Source organism: Danaus plexippus, chromosome 17 (assembly GCF_018135715.1).
Source record: "Danaus plexippus chromosome 17, MEX_DaPlex, whole genome shotgun sequence".
NCBI classification, from domain to species: domain Eukaryota; kingdom Metazoa; phylum Arthropoda; class Insecta; order Lepidoptera; family Nymphalidae; genus Danaus; species Danaus plexippus.
The window spans coordinates 1,728,652-1,745,691 of record NC_083548.1 but is presented as its reverse complement, the minus strand read 5'-3'; positions in this window follow the sequence as shown (position 1 = coordinate 1,745,691).

The window sequence follows — 17,040 nt, the reverse complement described above, 5'->3', positions numbered from 1 at the left end:
ATCGATATGTACCAAGCCTTGTCTAGATGAACATGGTTATAACTTTTTCGGCCTATATCTGGCGCTAACAAATTCTGTATCCATTACGTAACTTTCGCATGTCCAACATTGTATGCAAGAGGTCTTTTTATAAGTCTACTGTCTCAACTACCTGTTAATACAAAATCATATATTATTATTTCCTAATCTTTAGTGGTAGCTATTGTGGCACCTGGTGAGGCTTATCAGAAACCAACGTGCAAGGACTTAGATATTTATTAAACACATATTGACGGTCCCATCGGAGTACAAAATGCTCATATACATCACTACAGAAAGATAAAGTTAATGGAACAAATCGGTGAAAATGTTCAAAGCGATAAGTATTTTTTCTCTAGATAGTGTTGCAAGCAGACGTTGACGCTACGTATTTGTTGGACACCTGAGTGCAACAAATCGTACATAATCTTAAAAATAAACGCCTTTAATATAAATAACCAATGAAACAAGTAAAAAAAATTATATTTACTGTGAATATTCGCATTCGTATACCAGATTGAGAGAAACTTAAATAATGTTTAGATATAAATCAATTTATTATACAGTGAAAATGTTCCAATTACCGAAAGTTATTCGTAACATTGAGACAAACATATATACGTAAACGTAGTTATACATAGAAATAATACCGAACCTCAGTGAAACGAATTACGATGTCATTTGCAATATAAACTTAACATATCACGCAAACCCTTTAGTTCCGAGACTTCTAACTGTAGGGTCTCAACTTGTCCCTAACCTACAATAGATTCTAAATTCAAAATATATGTCGCCATTCCATCTAGTTCCGGTCGAGTTTGAATATCCGTCCAAGTTGGGAATCCGGCGGAAGCAGCAGCATGGCGTCTTTATCAGAACAATTAACTGTCGATAGTTATTCAAATGTAGTTAGGGGTGACCCACATTGTATGAAAACTAAATATATTTTACAAACACTGAAAATTTCTAGTAAGTAATAATATTATAAATATATGTTTATAATAAGATGAAATGAAAGGCTTTCAATAACTTAGCCTTATTTTTAGGATAACACTGTAAAACTAGAAGTTGATAAAAAATACCAGGATAACGTATAATACCGTCGATAAGTAATAAAGCCAACATGGAAAATAAATATAGAATATTAAAAACTAGACATCAACAAATATAAAAGTCGAACAAAAATTAAAGAGGTTTTATAAAGTTACTTGTCGCAAGAATAACTTGAAGAGGAAAAAACATTTCTTGCGGACCAAAAAGAATTTAAATGTTGTGTTCACTGCATTTGAATGTATGACGAAAATATGTTTTAAATTTCGCGACAATACGTATCTACAATTAATTTACTCGACAGCATAATGGAAATAAGCAGAATATTTCACATTCTGAATCGAAAGCAATTTTAAAGTAACCGACTTCTTCACGATAATTTTTTTAAAGATAGCTTATCTTTCCCTGAAGTATTTTGATGAATTTAAAATATAAGCCTATTATTAATTTAACAAGAATAAAAAGGATTTTTGCTATTTAAACTGATATGGATTTTGATCCACGTGGATACTACGAGCTTTATGAGAACTGATAAGTCGTGATAAGAAAAGTTTTGCCTTATAATGACGACAATTAAAACAGGTAAAGCCGACTGTTTAGTATAAATACGTCTAAGACGAAGGTTATTTAAGCGGTACCATATTTCAAGTAACCCGAAGGTGAAGCGAAGGGTTGTATAATTGTAGGGTGGTCACTGTTTGTGATTTGTAAATGGGTTTAGACCTCGGACCTTCCTGACGAGGATATATCACGTTCCTTAGAAGATAACTTTGTGCTCAAAATAATATAGAGATGATGAAACATTATCAATTCAATTAAAATACAGATTAATTTTGAATTGATTGGTTTCTATTATTCATAAAATGATTTGATAAAAAATAACGTTCAATTAAATATATTTTTAATCACGGAATTGACAACGTGTTAAATTATATTGTTATTTAAATAATATCGAAATTACTTCTAGCTAAAAATATTAAAATGATGTTTTAAAGGTTTTAAAGCGATGAACATAACCCCTCTGTATGTGTCCCCACCATTACAATTGTCTGTCCAGATATCTTAAAGGGCGCAAAGGTTCCCGCAAATTGCCAAAGTAAGTAACGTCCGAACAGAAATACATTATCTGGAGAGGAAGGACGATGGGAGATTTATTGGTTTCGGACCTAAAGACTGACTTGACCATTTCCGTTTAGGCGTTAGTTGTTAAGACTACTTTAATACAGGATTACATCTGTATCTGTTACTAAGTCATTTACAATGACGAATTGACATGTTACAGTCAACATCAGGAACTAAGTAATGATTAAAATTCAACTAACAGTGATATGATTTGAATGATAAATCTTTTACGTTTTAAAGAATATTACTTAATATTTAAAGACAAGAATTCTAACAAGATTTAAATAAAATTTTAACTTAAAAGTGTATATACTTTTCAATACAATATATTAAAGAATGATAAAAAATATTACATCCATATAAGTTGTGTCTGGGATCCCAACACATCATTTTCATACGTGAGCAAGTTTTAGTGGAGATGGTATAAGGCTTCGTGTCGGACTTACCATTAAATATATGTTTTACCACCTTATAAAGATTACGTCGGAGATCCGCCCGCGGCGCTGCGCACGAATACGACAGTTCCAAACGTATAGTCGAGGAGCTGATCAAATAATAACCTAATATATTTTTATATAAAAAAGATATAAAAATAAATCCCGGAGTTTGACACAAAGCTATGATATATGAACAACACAATGCCTGCCTTTGAATGGAATTCGATAATATTGTTTTAATGACGTCTCAAATATAATTTCCTATAATTAATCCTGATAGTTGAATATTATACTGACTTAATATGCACGTACGTACCTGATATGTTATATGTAATTTAAAACTTTTACCTGTTATCTCTTATACTATATCACTTATGCACACAAGCATGTGAGTGCATTGTAATCGTACTGTTCCGTGATGGGTCTCTCGTGACTCGCATTAAGGCCCAGCTGTACCACATTTTTTAATTAAATTAAATACACATATTGTGATGTCTTGAAGCTAAAAATATATAATCTGATTTTTAACAATTACACATCCCTTACAAAGAATACTCTAATAAGATATGCATATGAAGTAGAAAAAATCTCAAATGTACGTTGCAAAATATTAAGTTATCAACATGTGTATTATTTTTTTTTTTTAATAATATTTAAAATAAACAGATCTGCACTTAATCCAGCGCTGTGATAGATATATACAGGTTTAACACTTTAATGTTCTTACAATCAGATATTTGTTTTAAATTATGGTAATAAAATGTCTGCGAGAGTCACGAGTCTGTACGCGTGCGCGGGAATTGGATCGGGATTAAACCCGCGTTATTATAATGACGAATTATGTGCACCGGTTCAGTTTGTTTCTTTTGTTGGCTTCGTGTCGGACATCGGTAGCTGGCTGGCTGGTGTTGGGAGAGAATCCAGGGATACTTCATACTCTGTATGGAGTATGAACTGTCCGTATCCTAAACGGGATCTTGGATGTTTATTTATGTACATTATATTCTAAGTATCTTTAAAAACTTATCTACAATGTCGTGTAAATTTCTATGATTCACACATATTAATAGTCTATGGCAACTTTTCATATTCTTATTTTAGATAACCTAATACTCTCATTCAATAGAAGTCTAAAGAATTATAGAAAAAAACTTATGTTTATAGTTATATAAAAAAATATATGCAAATAATAAGTAATCTAAAAGCTTAATGATATAGAGTCATTTATATACAATTTAATATATCAATGGTCAACATAGACGCATACTTGGAGCGCTCGTAGGAAATGCGCAGTGAGCGATAAGCCGAACGGACTTTGTGACGTCTCTTGTCCGCGCGTCTCCGTTCCACATACAATAATGTGGATAAGACCACTTGGAACACAATTAAATATTGGAATTAATATTTATTTGCATTATTATTTCTGATAAGCTGTAGTTATTTAATCCAGACTTTCCTAAATCTATTCTCCGAGTTATTATTAGAGGAAAATGTGCTGTATATTTTGCTGGTCTTTAATCTAATGAGCTATAAATTAATTTAAAATGTAATTATCCCTTTTATGGTATTTATTAATTGCTACGTTAAATGAAGCCTGTTTTTTTTATTATACACAGTTTCTTAACAAACAATGTTAACGTTTCAATTCTGTCACAGTTAAATTGTATGCAGCTCATTACTTGCTGTCAACTATTTACTACGAATGTGAACTATTTACTACGAATACCTATGTAATAAATATATCGAATAAAAAAAAATAGTAATATTAAATAAAAGGACATATCCACATTAATCTATCTTGGACTAAGCAAATCAAACCCAGCATTGTTGTACTGATTTAGAGCGGCAGACATCTCCAAACTAACTCGATCCATTCACACGTATTAATATATTCCACTCGATTCCATAATTCGCTAGACGATGTATCGATTTGAGATTATCGAGTTTTCAAACTATTCGGACGACTTGGATTTGATTTAATATGAATCTGTTTTGTGATGGCACTTATATCTGATCATGATATATGATAGACATTTTATTGATTTCATTTATTACTAAGTAAGAATCTTACTATCTATGAAAGCTTAATTAAAGAACGAATTTTTTATTAAATTTCATCTATATAGTGATATTGAAGGAAGTGATTTTATTTTTTATAAATTTATGTAAGATTTCTGGTATTTAATAGCCGGCTTTCATACAATTATCGAAACCATGTTCCCTTGTCGTCCTTGAAGTTGTTTTCTGAACCAAACATAGGACACTATTTATTGGTTCGACATTTACTTGCTAAAGTTTGCATACGGCCTTACAAATTTACGTTTTGCGGCCGTTAATTTTTTTGTGATCTTTATTGATATTAAAATAAGGTTTCATTTTGTGAGATTATTTTTATTTGGTTATGATTCTATAATAAAGCATGTTTTATCTAAATCGGTCAGTCGCCATCGTGTGGGGGCCGCGATTGTATGTATCCGTTGCCGTTCGCAATTGATAAACAATTGTTGGAATTCCTGTGTTTTAATTTGATTTATATATGTAAAGGTAGATTCATCTCTACAGTTAGTACTTAAAGTACTATGAAACTTAGAACGACAACCTCATATATACCTGTTATTGTTTGGATAAAAAAATCATATGGATTTATACTTAAATTAGAGGTTGCTCTATTATTACAAGTGGCCGCGTAATCTTTAATAAGCAAAGAATAGGAGATGGACTGCCATACTTTCACAGTAATCCTTCGTAAAAATAGAAATTTAACTGAATAGAGTTTATCCAAAATATCTAACTAGACAAATATCGTTTTGCCTCAGCCACTAATTGCACATACCTAAATGTATCTGTGCTACAACATAACGATCATACCTACATACGTAATAATAAGCCAATCTACGTTACTTGACACGCCCACAAAATGACATTAATTACACACACACACACAAAATATGCATATGAGAGAACGGTATCCTGTAAATAAGCACAGCTTAGAATTAACCCCGATCCAGCTTGAAAAACGCTTGTTTGTTCAAACTGGTTATTTGTCCTTTGCATGGTTAATAAAAATTATAGAACTGACATCAAATCTTGTCATATATCTGAATTGAGAGTGTCTGGTCTTGAATTAAATGGCTACCGAACTACGCGCTGTTAGTTCAGGGCTCATCAACCTTTATTTTTTTATAATAAATTAATTATTACTAACATAAAAATTCATGCACACACCAAAGAAAAGCAACAATCAAATCCCTACCATTTGAATTGTTATGCTTTGTTTGACTTTATTACCATATTGAACGTTCACCAGAATATCAAGTAAGTAATTATGTTATCAAGATCTTATCTACTTACATGGATTTAATGTGAACAATTATCGATCAAAGTTCGTAGCCCCTGACCGATTAGCTAAGCCACGATAAAAACCTAATTATACACACGAATGCGCATGATTCACGAAATATTTGAATACTGTATTACATACATTCGCTACGCTGAAACGGTCTCAGCGACGGGTACTGCCACAGATAAAAATAAACCTTTAGTTAACTACAAAAAGGTCGAATTTTAATTAAATAATTTTTCGTACGACCTAAAGAAGACGCTCAGAACGCGTCTCTAAAGACCGTTTCTATTAAAGTAATTTAAACTGTAACAAGTTAAGTTAGAGTTTATTTTTATTTGTATGAAATGCGACGTTTGGTGTAAAAATAGTGATGTGCATCGTGGGAACGATTGAAATGGAAGCGCTGCCTGCGAGCGTGAACCGATCGCTGTGATACGAAGAAATTGTACCGAAGTTTGTTCATGCAAAATAAATGTTTATAGCTTAAATTTGTACTTAGATAAGTTGGCATTATGAAATGATGCACCACAACATATTATATACATTAGCTAAAAATGAATCCTATCTGTATTAAATCAGTGGTTTATTTTTAATCAACAGTTAAAGAAATTTAACGTCCGGGTAATTGGAAATGGTTGTATATCGAAGTCCTACCATAAGATAATCGATTATAAATCATCACAAAGCTGTTACAATTATAAGCATGTCCAGTAAAGAAGCTGTTCTGATTGAATGACCACGCATCGGATCGAAACATCCTGTGTATTGTGTTTAACGCCAAGTAGAAAGTTACACGAAAATGAAATCACAGACGGTGAGCGACTTAGAACATTATTAGATGGAATAATTATAATATATCTAACTTTATTATAATTATTCCATCTAATAATGTTCTAAGTCGCTCACCGTCTGTGATTTCATTTTCGTGTAAGTTAGATATATTTTATTTTTAATAAATATTCTCGAATTAGTATCTAATCTCAAGCTAACGTCCAGTTAGCGTAATAAATAGTTTGAAATAAATTTTTAATAATTAATGCTTGTTTTCATTTTATATCTTTATTTTAATAATTGTACTAATGTTTTCTGTTTTTTTTTTATTTTAGTTGCAAATTTTTTTAGTCTTTCGAAATATTTTTTGCAACAGTAATGTTTTACTTTATTAAACTGCTGAATGAAATGACTGAAATATAATAATTATATCTAACCAATAATAAAACAGGTATAGATTCAGATAGTATTTTCATTTGTATATATATATGAGTGAGTTTATTTGACAGAAGTAACAGTCATCTAGACTCATCGTATAGATAAAAATCCGTTAATTAATGTTACATCTTGTTACACTATCTGTATTATTATCTCGTTTCGTTGATTGGAGAACAATATGACGATAATGATATTTTGACGTGTTGTCAGCAATCTTATTAACAACTTCAAAGCTATAGAACAACGATAATGCATCGTTTATTAAAATGCCAACCTTATATACAAATTTAATAGGCTTCTTTTCGCTTAATAGAAATATAGTTACATCTAAGACGTATGAAATGAAATTACGCCAGCTATCCATCACCAGAGGCGCTTTAGTCTTAGATGTGTCAGGATTGTGTATTTGGAATTAAGAAATAAAGATGTACCTAATAGAAAAATTATGAACTCTTTTATCTGAGAGACATGTTTACATAGACTGCAGTAATTTTTTAAAGGCTCAATAAAACAAAGTCACTTGTGTTAGTTTTTACAGATAAGCTCCATTTAGGTGATTTCCTTAATTCCTAAGTCTCTAATTTTCCTTAAGCCTCATCTCATTATGTTTCTTTACATTTTAAATCTCAGCCCCCTCGGGTTTTATATCATGTAGGGTCTATAGTTTACGATATAATTAACCTTTTGTCATTCGCTGGGATGTCCCTCAACAAAAACTTACAATATTAAACCGTTGCTGATGATTGTTACTTTGTTAAACCTAAACAGACCCATACATATTTAAGATAGTGAGGCTTTGATTTCAGTTCAACTTAAATATCTAAAAAACTATAGGTAATCTCAAAGTTAGTGATGAGGCTTTCAAAAATTTCTTCCAGAATTAAAAATAGCCTATAGAATAAAGTAACTGTGATTCATCTGCTAAAAAAATACTCTAAGCAATTAAATTAATTTACTATATAAATAAAATGTATGATTATTTTTGTCCTATTTTTCATTGTTTATACATTCTTATTTTAATTATACGTAAATGAAATTGAATACTAACTCTAAAGAAATCTGACATTATATTGGTGCTTGTAATATACCAATTTTCTTTTAAAGTTATTTGCTTCTCAAAACAACAAGGCAAAATAATGCCCTCAAGATAGCATAGTGACAAAATGTCATAAAATTTTCATATACCATCCCTATAACGTTTTATGAAAGTCGCAAAAAGAATAAATATAATATTATCGTGAGAATGCACCTCTAAGTTTTAATCTAATTTGGAACAAATATATTTTTAGTTTCAAATCAAGCACTTTACAAATTCTTTTTAATTCATATAATTATTTTCTACCGCCGATGTTATTTAATAAAAAAAAAACTCATGTTTTTTATCTATACTTAACTTAATTTTATGGAAATGGTTTAGTTAATAACAAAATTATTAATATCGGAAAGAATGTTGCATTCAAAGCCTCAGAATATTCTAGTTCAAAATGTGACTGCTAGCGCAATCTTTTGACGGGTAGTGGTACTGAACGTAACACAACAATTTTATTGGGTTCATACTGACGTAATTAACGTACTTCTGTCAATATTTTTAATCTTTTTAAAATCTAGATGCCCTTTTTTAATAACTTTCTTTTGCATTTAAACTAATCAGAATACATTATAACCAAAATCTAAAGCTTGATGACATAACCTTTTAATAGTCAAACTCAAATTTGAACATAAGATCTCCAACTCAAAATAAAATCTCATCACAATATGCGACATCTGAAACCCTTAAGCCATGCGTGCGACATTGCGTTAATTTGCGGCTTCTTCAATGCGAACTTCGATTTGAGGTTTAGTTCTGAAGACATTATATAGGTTGTTATGATCACAGCAGATGGTGTCAGGTTTGATTGAGGTAATATATTAGTACCTAAGTCATATTAATACCTCGATTTATTATTCATATAATAATCTGTTTACAACCACGCCGTATGATGGCGATGAGCAAGAAATGCTTTGTCTTTTGTTTTCAAACAAATATCATATAACAGATAATTTAAAATACATATCTATCTTTTATATCATAGACATAGATATCTTGTCGCAGACTTATGTGCTATAATTTAATTTATTTCCCTCCAAAAGCTACGTATGAAGAAACAAGCCGAGATCATTTTATTTATTTGTTTGTAAAAATGAATTTACATCACCCTGTAGATTCGGTGTTTTCTTAGCGTTAACGTGAGGCGTTGCTACTTTAAATCTCACAAATGCGTATGATAGGGTTGCCATAGAATAAATATTTTTAAATAAATAACATTTGGTGATACCGTTTAAATATTAGATTTTCTTCAATTTAAATTATATTATTTAAAATAGTCCACACACTGGGTTACCTCATTTCTACTCACTATTTACTTTAAAAATAAAAACGAGATACAACAGAACTATAGGAAGTGTAAAATTATTTTTTTCACTTAAGTATTTCCCAAATCTTCCGAAGCGTTAAAAAGTTAAAACTTGAAGAGGCTGTCAAAACTGTGTAACTTAAATGAACAAATATTATGACTGATATTTAATGTTTTTTTTAAATTAAAAACTTTTATTCTTATGTTTATTTCAATGTAACAAACACGTGTTAGTCTCTTTAAGTAATCTATCTTAATAGTCGATGTTGACAGCCCTTAAAAAACGAAAATGTTGCCACTTATTTCGGGCCGCCTCCCCCACAATGCTCTGTATGTTATAATTTTTGCCTTCCCCAAAATATATTTGAGAACAAAAGACGCCTTAATGAATGTATTGCAGATCGCAAACCCGTGATTAAGCATTGTTACAATAAAATCGCATTCATAGATTTGTCTGTTTTATTGTTATATATAGAAATGAAACGAAAATATTCATTGTTCACGTCTTAATGAATATTTCTTTCATTTGTCCAAAAATATAACTTGCTGTTTTCTTAGTTGATATATTTTTGAAAATCATAAACATCTATGTAGAACACGCGGATCCGTGTGGAAGAAAAAAATAACCGCTTTACACTTAGACGATAAAATGTACACTTATTGATATATATTTATACATTTTTTCTTTGTATATACATAGATAATATTGTACATAAAATACAGCTTTAGATATGTTCATATAACAAAATTAAACTATAGGCTTCCCTCCATCAATTTTCAAGATATGAAATAAAATTGGTAAAAGTGTTTGTTTGTTATCATAAGCACCCCTCCATCACCCACCATCTCTTAAAACCCAGCCTCTGTTCTTTCAAAACGCTATTCAAAAGTTTGAGTAATACACGTACTCTGCTTTTCTTCACAGTAAGTTGGCTATCATGTCGAGTAATCTTAAACGTATTTACATTATTATTTTGCTTAAAAAAAGAAGTTAAAACGTTATAACGTGGTCTTATTACTGAATAATGTTAAAAAAAATATGAATCAAAGATCCTGTTATACGTGTTACAAAACACGGAACTTTTGTTCCATGACATTAATACGTGAACCAAAAATGAATACAAGACTATACCTTTTTTATTCTCTTTGAACCTAGAATTTTAAATTTAATGGTGTCAAATCTAAATGGAGACGAAGAGCACTAAACTACTTTCTTATAAAATGTGTTAGGAATGCATATTTTTTTTTTTATAAACTTTGCACAACCATGACTTTGACACCAACGTGTCGATTGTCACTAAATGTCAAACTTGAAATAATAAACGAATTATGCTCGAGTATCAACCGTTTCGTTATTTTAAATATTATTCACATGTTCCACGTTCAATATACACATGAAAAGTCATCACAAAGTTTAATAATCACATTCTACATCAACAAATAAAAATTAATTTTATCAAAATGATTTTCTTAAATATGTCCTACATTTGTCATGATCATAGTCAGCGTACGTTTTGAGTGGGACGGCAATTGTTCTGAAGATTGGTTTAAGTCTCCGCATATGATCTTAATTAATGAATACGAACGAATGAGTAAGCTTATTCCGTTAATTTATTTATAACGGTAACGCGCCCTCGGATTGCGGATTGAAATTAAGTTAGCGGATTTGGATTTGAATGTATTCCGTTCATTTGTTTGCTTTGAATGTAAGTTTTATATATTTATTTACCTATTTTGTTTATATTAATTACGTAAATTAAATCAAAATTTTCACAACTAGGTTACGAATAAATCAATTATCATCACTAAATGATCATGAGGTAAGCGTTTCAAACGTTGCTATAAAAAACATCGTCACGTTTCATGGATGTTGGCAAAATCGAGTCGTAAATTTTTTAAAACATGACAATAAGCCGATATTATATGAAAATGATTTCCATAAACGCTAGGAACCTAGTATCATGTGATAAATCTTAACTCTACATTAACATCTCACTGTATGAATATTTCAAATGTGCTCGATTCGCTATAAAATTGATTTGCCACCATCAACAAAAAAATATATAATGATTTTTGTTCTCGGATATATGAGTAATACTATTTAATAAGTTAACCAATATTCCAATGAAATCAAATCTTGAAATTTGAGACACGATTTTGTTCTCTATTTCATTCTTAAGTTATTTAAAAAATACCAATGCAATATTATATAGCATTAAAATGAAAACAAGTTAAAATGGTCGATTTAATCTTTTTTAAATTTCTATAAAAATATGTGTTTTGGAGTCCTAATAAAATGTCGTAATAATAAGGTCGAGTTTTTATTTAAATTCAATTGAATTATTTGGACTAAGTAATACAAAATCACTGACGGCAAAAATATTAAAACCTAAATTTATTTATTTAAATCGGCCTACAGAAAACTTAATACGAAGCCAAAGATTAATATAAATTTCATTAATAAAAAGTTATGTTACATATTGTTTAAAACTTTTTCACATATGACATGTTTTGTTGACCGTACCGCTACTGAATACGACCCGATAAGAAGTGCAGACATTACAGATGAATCCACAGTATTACTGAACAAATGCTTTGTAAAGGTCGATTTTTTACAAGATGTTTGCTTAACATACATAAAACATGCTACATACATAAAAAAATATTTAGAACATCTTGCAAGTTATTATGAACTCTGTAGGAATGTGTTGAAAATTTATTTAATTCTATATTATTACTATAATTAAGAAACTATTATTAGACGTGAGTTTAATTGGTCTCATTGAATCAGTGATCCGAAAATGAGATCGCTAGGCGTAATTTTGTGTCATTTATTTTTCCTAATTATGAAACATTTCTCACAGTATTGTTAATATATATATATAGGACTTTATTTAATAATAAAACATTTTGATCATTCTACTAACCCGATAGATTAACCTAGTCTTCTACTGACTTTATAAGACAATTTGGTAAGAGTACCTCAACAATCGTTACTAATATTTAAGGACATTTTAGTTTGTTTAAGAAATCTTCCACATAAATAAATCCAACTTCTAAATCGTCTATACAAATGAACTCAGGTAAGTAATGTTTAAGTTTAAACAAATTTAAATTTTAGTATGGATGAAAAATCAGGTAAAAATTGTACCTATTTACAATCTAATATCAAAGCACCAAACCCATCAATAATAACAAAAAACTAAAACGTAAATGCCTTGTAATTAAAAAACGTACCTTAAAACAAATGTCAATACATGTCGAACATTATATAAATAAGCGAATCAAATCATGAGTAATAAATTTCACATTTCATGTTACGAGGCACATTCAATATGCTCCCATAATAAATCCGAACGATTCAAGTCTTGCATCATTTCATTCTATTTTGACTAATTCCTCCGTGTGTCTCAGCGGATTTTTCTTCGAGACTGAGATTATTAGATTTTATTCAGTCTGTGGAACTGAAAATTTAGATTGTCTGCACCTTAATGTGAGTAATGTTTCGATTTTTAAAATGTCGCTGTTTAGTCTGTGGTTATTCTATATCATTTTTAGGGTAGGGAATTTTCACGCAACGTTTTATATAAATCAATTTAGTGAGGACTTCTTTTGTTATAACTTCAAAAATAATATATTAGAAATTTGTTACTCAGTTTTATATTGTTATACGATAAGTTTTCAAATGTTATCACTGGGGGTCATTAACCGCGTGTCACAAAAATATATAATTAGTTGATGTTCTGAGAAAGACATTAAGGCTACATGTTCACCATTTCTATTATGTTGCTTCAATTAATTACAGCAGCCGTCAACACTTATCACAAGGGTATAAAGTTCACAATGGAGCATATAGTATGTATAGATCAACTCATTCGTTGCAGCAGACAGTTGTGGTTTGAGGGGTACTATTCCGAGATTCCAAGTTTTGTATTTCGTAACACGTGTGTGGATGTTTATATAACTGATGTGAATTTATAAAGTTACCAACATTCTTACCTATTGTATGAAAAATTATATACAAAAGACTATGTTGTACATAGACAATTGTGTGAACTTTATATGAGATTATTCAAATAGTTATGTACACCCATAAAAAGTATTCTTAAACCTATTAACTATGTGTAAAATATTATTTATAATTATTAAGGTATTGTGTTTTTCTCTATCATAATAAATTGTCGCCAAAATACAGAATATTAACATTGTTCATCAAATGGCAGTTGGTCGTGTGAGATTGCACGTCTACGTGAATTAAGTTAAGATAGATGACATTAAAATATACAGAAGGCACAAAATATTATAATAAAATATAATTTGCCATTTTAGTTTAGCATATTTTTTCATTTGAATGAAGTTTTTATGTTTCGTTCTGAAATAGTCACCAAAGGTGGAAGCTATTCTGTTCTTTTAAAAGTACATATTAGATACGTATTTCAATAACTGTATATCACCTGTCTGGGTACCTGAAAATATACGAAACATTTAGCTACAATCAATATATTATATTTTTCCTGTTTATTACAAGTATAGTATTTAATAAAAAAAAATTAAAGCGATAGTTTTGGATTATCCAATAATTATAGTATAGCTAAGTTTCAAGGTCAGTTCCAAATATTCATAGGTCTATGTCCCAGACAGTAAGATATCAGTAATTGCGCTGTTGACGTTACCTTATTCTTTCTTCATGTTTCCATTATTCTAGCCTTTACTTACGCGTGGATGGAGAAATTAGCAACAATTATGGTTGCATTATTTGCTTTATAGTTCAGCATAATTATACTCTAAGAAGATTAAGATCTGACATAAATTTTGGACAGACGTGTTACTGAGAAATATTAAGACGAAATATGCAATACCAATTTGTTTATACAGTATCAATTTTTAAATCAAACAAACCGTAGTAGCTCACTGACCAGTAATTAGTAAAGAAATTTCGGAAATTATATCACCTATGTATTAAAATGTATCAAAAAGGTTGTTCATGAATAAGTTATACGAGATAAAAATGATTTCATCTAAATTTCAATGAACAGAACTCTGATAATGTGGAAAAAGGGATAAAGTTTTTGTATGAAAATTAATTTATATTCGTCCTTTTTCGTATCCACGATTGTACACGAGTCATTCGGGATTTTGAGAAATTTTAGCCCCTTGGGGAATGAGATCCGCGGTAGCAAAGTCATTATGAAAAGCTCCAGTATCCATAGACTGCGTAACTATGATCAGATATTTGTTGGGATTTACGTCAACACGTACTTCTATACATTTTTATGTTGATGTAAGGTTTTTATAGAGCACTTTTCACATCATGATCCTAGATTTTTATTACATATTATTATTATCATCAAAAAGTTAAATAAATATTTCATATTACGGAGTTTTGTTGTTGTAATAAAATGAAAAATGTATTTTTGTACGATTTATTTCGATATGGTAAAAAATTTTCATGAAAATGTATATATTTTATTAAAAACTAGGTACCAGCCCCGATTCGCACGGGCTCTTTACAAAAAATATAATATAGCTTATTTAATTTTGAGAATTTTTAAACTTATATTACGATTTAAATAATTAAAAAAGTAATTTACAGATATTGATGTAGGCTTGAAACTAAGTAGTTTATTTTGATAAGACTTAATACCGTATTTATGTAAATAGCTTTCCAATGAACGCTTAAGTTATGCCAATTTTTAAAAGTTGTAAAATGAATATTGTATGTTATCCTTGAGGTTTAGAGAAATGCCACCGGAAACTTTTCTGTAGACCTATATAAGGTACACAATTGCACCCTATGTTATTTTGTTATATCTTAAAGACTTTAGGCAGCGTTTTCATTAAAAGCTCTCAGACGGCCCCTGTTTTCCCGCTATCTTCAACAAATATCGTTAATATACACACAAGTAAATACAAAAACTTAACAAATTATATACCCAATCTTTCCTTAAGAATCACGCTATCGAGTGGCGATAACTGTTTAATAATCGGTGCAGTAGTTTTTCCGTTTATCGCGAACAGACAGACAGACAGACGCGGCGATGGACTTTGTTTTATAATTTGTGTTGATTGAAGTATTGTGTTCAAATTCGGAAAGGTAAACTTGACGAATTTATCTAACTCCATGTGTAAGTAAAATTAAGTTTGGATATAAAATATTTACATTTTAAAAGATTAGTTTTGGTTTACCTAAGAGATGAATGTGATGTTTTTCGTTTACCATTTATTGTTTTTAGAAATCAGAGGAAATTTATAAAATTAAGTTTTTTTTAAAATATTCATACATTTAAGAAACGAAATGGTTTTTGTGGTACTACGTCCGCTAGAAATTCTGTTACATAATTTACCCACTCGCGAATACATAAGTCGTGACAATTACTGTCAAATGTATAAGACAATCTACTTAGAGCGGTGAAGCCGAATAGAAAAATAGGGTTTAAATTGTACGTATACATAATTCAAAGTAGTTCACTGAAGTAATGATTACATCCATGATATATATATGGCATTATGACTCCAACTTCTAATTCTATTTGGTAAATAACTTCGTTTTAAACTTTTCCCGTATGAAATCGAATATTAAACATATACTTATATAAACCGTCATCGTTATCCTCATCAAAAGAACATTAATCGCATTCGAAGCACAGATGTATACTAAATAATCGAGCTTAATTCATAATATTACATGTAATGAATATGACCACATTGTTCGAAAAATTCCCGTGTGTTTAGAAACCACGTTTGCTTGATGCCAGACCTGATAACGTATAATACACACAAGTCATATTAAACTAACGTTAGGTAATAGCCGGAAGTCTTCATTGTAGAATCAACTCTTCATATCATTTACATACAAAATTGTTCCGCCTTTATTAGGAGCTTGAGAAAATATGTTAGAATTATTAATATCTATGTTGTTTCTTATTTCTACTTGTATTGAAAATCTTATTTTGTTTGATTTAGAAATTTCATTTCTTACAATGACACTTATGTGTACATTTATTATAATCGCATCATCAAAAACATTACATAATAATACGCATCATATAATTTATATATATACATATATGTATTTGTGTGTGTGTGTGTGCGTGTGTGTGTGTGCGTGTATGTTATTAAAATTGCTCTAGATGAATTTGCTGTTACAAATGTAACATTCGACTTAGGGTTATTTTAATTTCATTTAGAAAACACATATCTTATTGAAACTGTATTCTACTAATATTTTTTTAGCAAACCATTATAAATGCTTTAATGAAACGTCGGGATTATGTTGTTATAAAATAATAAAAAAACTCGTCGTTTCCGTAAAAGTTAGTTTCGTTAAATCAGTAGGTACACGCGAAAATCTTTGATATCATTATTGTAAGTGCTGGTAAACATTTTTACCACGAGGTAAGCACGAGCTAGCCTTCAAGTTCCATAAAAAGTTTTTAATCTGCTCATTATAATTAATACTATTTGTTTC